We start from the raw sequence: 7167 nt of genomic DNA, 5'->3' as shown, positions 1-7167 counted from the left end.
GGAAAAAACTGGTGCTGATTTAGCTAACCCAAGAAGGCTAAGTCTCGAACCTGCAGTAGGAACAGTAAGGGACAGATTGTATTTACTCTGTAAAATCCCCATAAATCTTAGGGACTGGAAATAGGGATAGAGGGAGCAACTAAAATAAAGTGGAGTGGCTGAAAGATGCTTGAAAAGCATTTTGATCTCTGTATCTACCTCCCTCTGTAACTGGCCCACTGCCTGTTTGCACTCCAATCAGACTGAGGTTGATGGCTTGCACAGGAGGGTTCTACACTGCCAGACACCAGGCACTGTTAGAATGAGGAGAATTTTGCAGAAAACAGAATGTCTGGGATATCTATCTTTTCTGTCCACTTGGTTCCCAGGAAACTAGAGGCCTGACCTATATCCTCTTAAGAATGACTCTGGGGGTGGGGGTGGGGGAACCAGACTTCAACCCAGTGCTCCAAGATGTGAATGCAACAAACTAGCATGAAGCAGAGAACCAGTAGAGAGGTCTTCAGGGACAGCCCCAATCCCAACTACGTGAACAGCCCCCCTTCCCCCAGAAGAATTTACTTCAGAGGACAGCACTGAAGTTACAGCTCAGGGAGAGGGACATGTGTGATCAGGGCACACATGAGCAAATGAAGGGGGAGGAACAGAGAGTGGAGCACATCCTGGCCCATCAAGCCTTGAGGACAATATCCCTATTCGGAGCAGCATATGGCCGGCCCCACTATGAGACATGACATCCCTAACTGACCCAAGGCCCTGCAGGGGATAACAATGGACACACAGTGTGGGAATGGCGCCTGATCTGACCCCATAACATGAAGGAAAGACACAAAGGGCGTGCAAAAAAACAGCAAGGGGAGCAGAGCAAGGAAGTCCTGAGGGACTACCAAAAATAGTCTTTGGGGCCAGGACATGGTACCCTATCAGTCCTGACTAGAACACATTCCTGAAGTCAACAGACTTTGAACTATTTACAGGCTTTTCTTTTTATTGTCATTGGCTTTTGTTGTTGTTTTGCTTTCTTTTGTTGCTTTGTTTTTCTGTCTTGTTTTTGTGTATATTATTATCTCTGCAGGTCTATCTAATTAAGATAGGTGGGATAAACAATCTGGAGGAGAAAACAATAGGACTGACTGTTCCAGAGGGGGCATGACAGAGGGTGAAGTGGGGGGGGGGAAGGAAGTGGGTGTTAATAAGCCAAGGGACAAGGGAACAACAAGTGATCCAAAATCGATGGTGAGGAGGGTATAGGAGGCTTGGTAGGGTTTGATCAAGGGCAATGTAACCTAGAGGAATTACTGAAACCCAAATAAAGGCTAATCATGATAGTGGGACAAGAGGAAAGTATAAGGAAATAGAGGGAAGAACTAGGAAGCAAAGGACATTTATAGAGGTCTAAATACAGACATGTACATATGAAAATATAGTTATATATGATGATGGCAAAATAGATTTATATGCATATATTTATAGGTTTAATATTAAGGAAGCAGATGGACATTGAGCCTCTACTCGAGGACTCCCTCAATGCAAGAACACTTTGTTCTATGAAACTGGCATGCCATGATGCTCACCTTCCCGACACAATCACTGAAAACAAAGCGGGTGCATAAGCAAATGTGGTGAAGAAAGCTGATAGTGCCCGGCTATCAAAAGATATAGTGTCTGGTGTCTTAAATGCTTGAAGATAAACAAGCGGCCATCTAGCTCAGAAGCAACAAAGCCCACATGGAAGAAGCATGGGATCAGGTATCAGCATCAAAGAACAAAAAATCATATCATTGTGAATGGGGGGAGTGTGGAGTGGGGATCCAAAGCCCATCTGTAGGCAACTGGCCATCCTCTGGGAGAGGAGATGAGCCAGTCAGGGTGCAGTGTAGCAATGATGAAACATACAATTTTCCTCTAGTTCTTTAATGTTTCCTCCCTGCCACTATCATGATCCCAATTCTACCTTACACATCCGGCTAGACCAGAGGATGTACACTGGAACAGACAGGAACTGGAAACACGGGGAATCCAGGACAGAGACCCCTTCAGGACCAGTGGTGTGAGTGGTGATACCAGGAGAATAGAGGGAAAGTGAGGTAGAAAGGGGGAATCAATTATAAGGATCTACATAGTACCTCCTCCCTGGGGGTGGACAACAGAAAAGTGGGTGAAAGTAGACGTCGGAAGACATGACAAAGTAATAATAAATTTTAAATTATCAAGGGTTCATGAAGGAGGGAGGGGCTGGGGGAAGGTAATAAAATAAGGTGCTGATACCAAGGGCTCAAGTAGAAAAAAAATGTTTTGAGAACATTTGATGATGGCTCTTTCTGTCTTCGGTCGTGGTAGGGAGAGGAGTCACGGCTGCCATGTCTGTGCATCTGCAATGGATGGTGTTCGGAACTGCTCCAGGTTTCTGATCTAGAGGAACAAGCAGACGCACAGCATGGAGCCCAATAACCTGAAAGCCCGCAACTCCTTCCGCTGCAACGTGCTGATTCACTGCAAGACGTGGATGTGAAGCCTGCTGCCAAAGGCAAGGGGGACGAGGTGGTCCTGAAGCGGAGGTCAGGCTAGCGGAAGCCGGCCACCTCCTACGTGGGACCACATGAACAAGAACACCCGGGCCACGCTCAGCAGCATCCAACACATGATCTGCAAGAACAAGCACTGCCCGACTTCCCCGTGGCTGCCAATCTGCAGAGCCAGCGCTGTCCTACACAGCCAGAAGCCTGTGATGGTGAAGAGGAAGCGGACTCGCCCCACCAAGAGCCTGGAAGTACCCCTCGCCCAGAGCAACAAAGAGAACTGCCCTCCCCATCCCCCCAAAGAGAGAATGATGATGGCAACAAATGTACAAATGTGCTTGACACAATGGATGGATGTAAGGGTGTGATAAGAGTTGTACGAGCCCCCCAAAAAGGATTAAAAAATAATAATTAAAAAAAGGAAATAATTAAGTAAGTAAGTAAATAAATAAAAAGAATGATTCTGGGAAATTTCTTCAAGAAAATGGCTCTCTCCAAAGGAAATATGTACATGTGCTGAAGTTGGAACCTCATCAATAAAATATCCCAGCCAATCATTCCCTTTTGGTTTGAAATGAACTTGTATGTCACTGAAGACTCTAAGTCCACTTGAGTTTTACTTTTCTTCCTATTTAAACCATTCAGACCAATAGTGAGATCTGAGGGTAAGAAATCTGGAGGTTTTTTGAGCATTTTTAAATTAATTAATTAAGTTTTGGGTTTGTCTTTTTACTTTTAAAACCTCCATTTTTTTGTTTCTTCTAATTTTCCCTTCCCCCATTTATTCCAAATTATTCTACCTTGAAGCCCACAGTGGGTAATTACCCATCATGCTCATTTCTTCCAAATCAATATTACGGTTCTTTATCCTTAAAAATGTGTAGACAAACTGATTCCAGGAACCCAAGTGGAAAGCGAACTTTGAGAATGATGAGGGCAACGAATGTATAAGTGTTATTTACACAATTGATGTATGTGTGGAATGTGATAAGAGTTTATGAGCCCCAATAAAATGATTTTAAAAAAAGGATGGGGGAAAAAATAAAATAAAATAAAATGTGTAGACAAATAAGATTACTGGGCATTTGAGGAAATACTTTGACCTTCAATATAAAGAGCAACTAAATATCATCATAAAAAAACAGAAACTGTGCAATGAGGGGGGAAGATAATCAATATTTTCAGAGGGTGAGAAGATATTACAAAAATGAATCAACAAATGTAATTTGGAATTAAAGCATAAAAAACAGATTTTGAATAATAATAAGTTGAAAGGTCCACATTTGAAAGCATCCCAGAAAGTGGGGAAAAGTCACAATGAGTTGGCTGGTGGGAGAAGAAAAGTATAAAAATTAGATGACAGTTCCAGGTGATCAAAGTTCAACAGATTAAAAAATAATAATATAACCTTTATGATTTAATAAGAAGCCCTGGCGGCAAAGTGGGTTACTCACTGGACTGCAAACTACAAGGTCAGCAATTCAAACCTACCAGTTACTCCACAAGAGAAAAATGAGACCATATACATCCGTAAAAATATACAGACTCAGCGATGAACACATGAAGCACATTGTGCCGCATGGGAAGAACTGGAGGAAATCATGCTAAGTGAAGTAAGCCAAGCACTAAAGGACAAGTACAACATGAGTCCACTGAGGTAAGCTTAAAAAATGGGGCACAGGGGAAAAGCTACTATGTACATACATTCCTGGGGTGAGGTCCAGGTAAAATGGCAGGGGCCAAACCCAATCCAGGGATACATATGACAGTCACCTAAATAGGAGGGGGAAAGACAGAGAATAACAATAATAAAGAAAACATGGGTAGGGGGTAGCAGGGCATCAGTCCACCCAAGGGGAGGGTATTTTTATATCTCCACAGGAGAGGGAGAGAGAGAGACCAGGCTTCAACCCAGCGCACCAAGACATAAATACAACATCCTGGCCTGTGCCAGGGAACTAATAGGTCTATGGTGCTGGCCCCAATCCCAACTAGGTGCACATCAGAAGACAACACTGAAATTACAGCTTGGAGAAAGGGGCATGTCTGATGAGAGCACACAGGAGAAACGAAGAGGGATGGAGAGTGAGGGGAACACATCCTGGCCCACCAAGTCTTGTGGATGATATTCCTGCTCAGAGCAGACAATGCAGAGAGGACCATAGGGCTGATCCCACCACAAAACATGACGCCTCTCACTGAACCATAGTGCTACGGGGGACAACACTGGAGACAGTGTGGAGATTGTGCCTGATCTGACCTCATCACACTGGGGTGAAACAATAAGGATGTGCAACAGAGCAGCAAGGAGAGCAAAGAGATGAAGTCCCCAGGGAATACCAAAAATAGACTTTGGAGATAGAGTGTGGCATGCCACCAGACTTGACTGGAAAACACTCCTAAAGGTCCAAAACCAGACTTGGAACTATTTATTGGCTTTTCCTTTTTTCTCATTGGCTTCCTTTTTGTTGTTATTTTGGTTTTTTGTTGTTATTTTGTTGATTTTGTCTTCTTTTGTTGTTTTGTTTGGCTTTGCCTAGTTTTTGCACTTATTAATGTCTCTGAATGTCTACCTAGATAAGCTAGGTGGGATAAACAATTTGGAAACTAAATCAATGGGGCTGATGGTTCCGAGGAGACACAGGAGAAGGGGAAGTGGGAGAACGGGGAAGAGGGTGGTGGTCAACCATCGCAAGGACAAGGGAACAGGTGAACTAAAATCAATGGAGAGAAGGGCCTAGGATGCCTAGTGGGGCTTAATCAAGGGCAAGGTAACAGGAATTACTAAACCTGAATGAAGACCGAAAATGATAACGAGACAGGAAGAAAGTCAAAGGAAATAGAGGAAAGAACTAGGAGGTAAAGGGCAGTTATAGAGGTCTAAATACAGGTGTGTACATATGTAAATATATTTATATATAGCGATAGTGAAACAGATCTATGTACTTACATCTATATGTTAAGAATTAAGGTAGCAGATGGACATTGGGCCTCGACTTAAGTACTCTTTCAATACAAGAGGACATTCTTTGTTGTTTTAATAATCCAGCATTCTGTGATGCTCACCTTCCCGACACAATCACTGAACACAAAGCGGTGCATAAAGAAGCTGATGGTGCCCAGCTATCAAAAGCTATAGCATCTGAGATCTTAAAGGCTTCAAGACAAACAAGAGGCCATCTAGCTGAGAAGCAACAAAGCCCACATGGAAGAAACACACCAGTCTGTGTGATCATGAGGTGTCTATGGGATCAGGTATCAGGCATCTAAGACCCAGAAAAAAATCATACCAATGTGAATCGGTTGGGGTTGGAGGGTCATGGAGTGGAGACTCAAAAGCCCATCTGTAGACAATTGGACAACCTCATCGAAAGGTTACAAGGAAGAGATGAGCCAGTCAGGGTGCGGTATAGCACTAATGAAACATACAACTTTCCTCTAGTTCAGTGGTTCTCAACCTTCCTGATGCAGCGACCCTTTAATACAGCTCCTCATGTTGTGGTGACCCCACAACCATAAAATTATCTTCATTGCTACTTCATAACTGTAATTTTGCTACTGTTATGAATTAGGTGACCCCTGTGAAAGGGTCATTTAACCCCCAAACAGGTCGCAAGCCACAGGTTGAGAAGTGCTGCTCTAGTTCTTGAATGCTTCACACACCCCAACCCGCTATCATGACCTCACTTCTACCTTGCAAATCGGAGTACGCCAGAACATGGACACTGCTACAGATAAGAGCCAGCAACACAGGGACTCCAGGATAGATAAACCCCTCAGAACCAACAATGAGAACTGAGATACCAAGAGGATAAGGTGAATGTGGTGGGGGGGAACAGGGGAATCAATCACAAGGATCAACATATAACTCCCTCCCAAGGGGACGAACAACAAGAAAGTGGGTGAAGGGTGACAGAGGATGATGCAACATGAAAATAATAATCTATAGTTTATCAAGGGTTCATCAAGGAGGGAGGGTGAGAGAGGGAGGGGGAAATGAGGAGCTGATATCAATGACTCAAGTAGAAAGAAAATGCTTTGAAAATGATAATGGCAACATATGTACAAATATGCTTGATACAATGGATGAATATATGGATTGTGATTAAAGTATATTTTTTTAAAAAGACAGACTCAGAAATCCAATATGGAGTCACTATAGTCAGATGACTAGACCTCATCTCATACTTTGGACACGTTTTGGGGAGAGACTAATCTCTGAAAAAGGACATCCTGCTTGAAAGTAGAGGGGCAGCCAAAAAGGGGAAGACCCTTGACAAGATGGATTGGCATGGTGGCTTCAACAATGAGCTCAAACTTAAAGAACAATTGTAAGGATGGCAGTGTTTCCTTCCGTTGTGCATAGGGTCACTGAGTTGGGACTGACGATGTCTAAGAAAAACAACGACGAGTCCGAATCAGATGTTTAGATGGCTTTTCCTATATGACAGCCAGACGTTACACCTTTGAAATCATTCAAGACTATGGCTTTGTTGCAGTAAATGGCATGGCAGGGGGTCATATATGACCCCCCCCTCCGGCTTCTATACGGCCATGAGGGAGGCATCAGACATACCTTCACACTTCATCCTTTGCTATCTACGTGGACAACAACCATTTCTCCCACAATGCTTTACTTCTATGTCGG

At 43.5% G+C, this 7167-nt stretch overlaps 1 pseudogene; it reads left to right on the top strand.

The window, feature by feature from the left end:
• The first annotated feature begins 2360 nt into the window (after window positions 1-2360).
• Window positions 2361-7167, top strand: part of LOC142449062 (large ribosomal subunit protein eL28 pseudogene) — a 45863-nt pseudogene continuing 41056 nt past the window's right edge.

The sequence above is a fragment of the Tenrec ecaudatus genome, chromosome 5 (genome assembly GCF_050624435.1).
Source record: "Tenrec ecaudatus isolate mTenEca1 chromosome 5, mTenEca1.hap1, whole genome shotgun sequence".
Lineage (NCBI taxonomy): Eukaryota > Metazoa > Chordata > Mammalia > Afrosoricida > Tenrecidae > Tenrec > Tenrec ecaudatus.
Note: the sequence above shows the minus strand (reverse complement) of the source record. Positions and strands in the feature narration are given on the sequence as shown.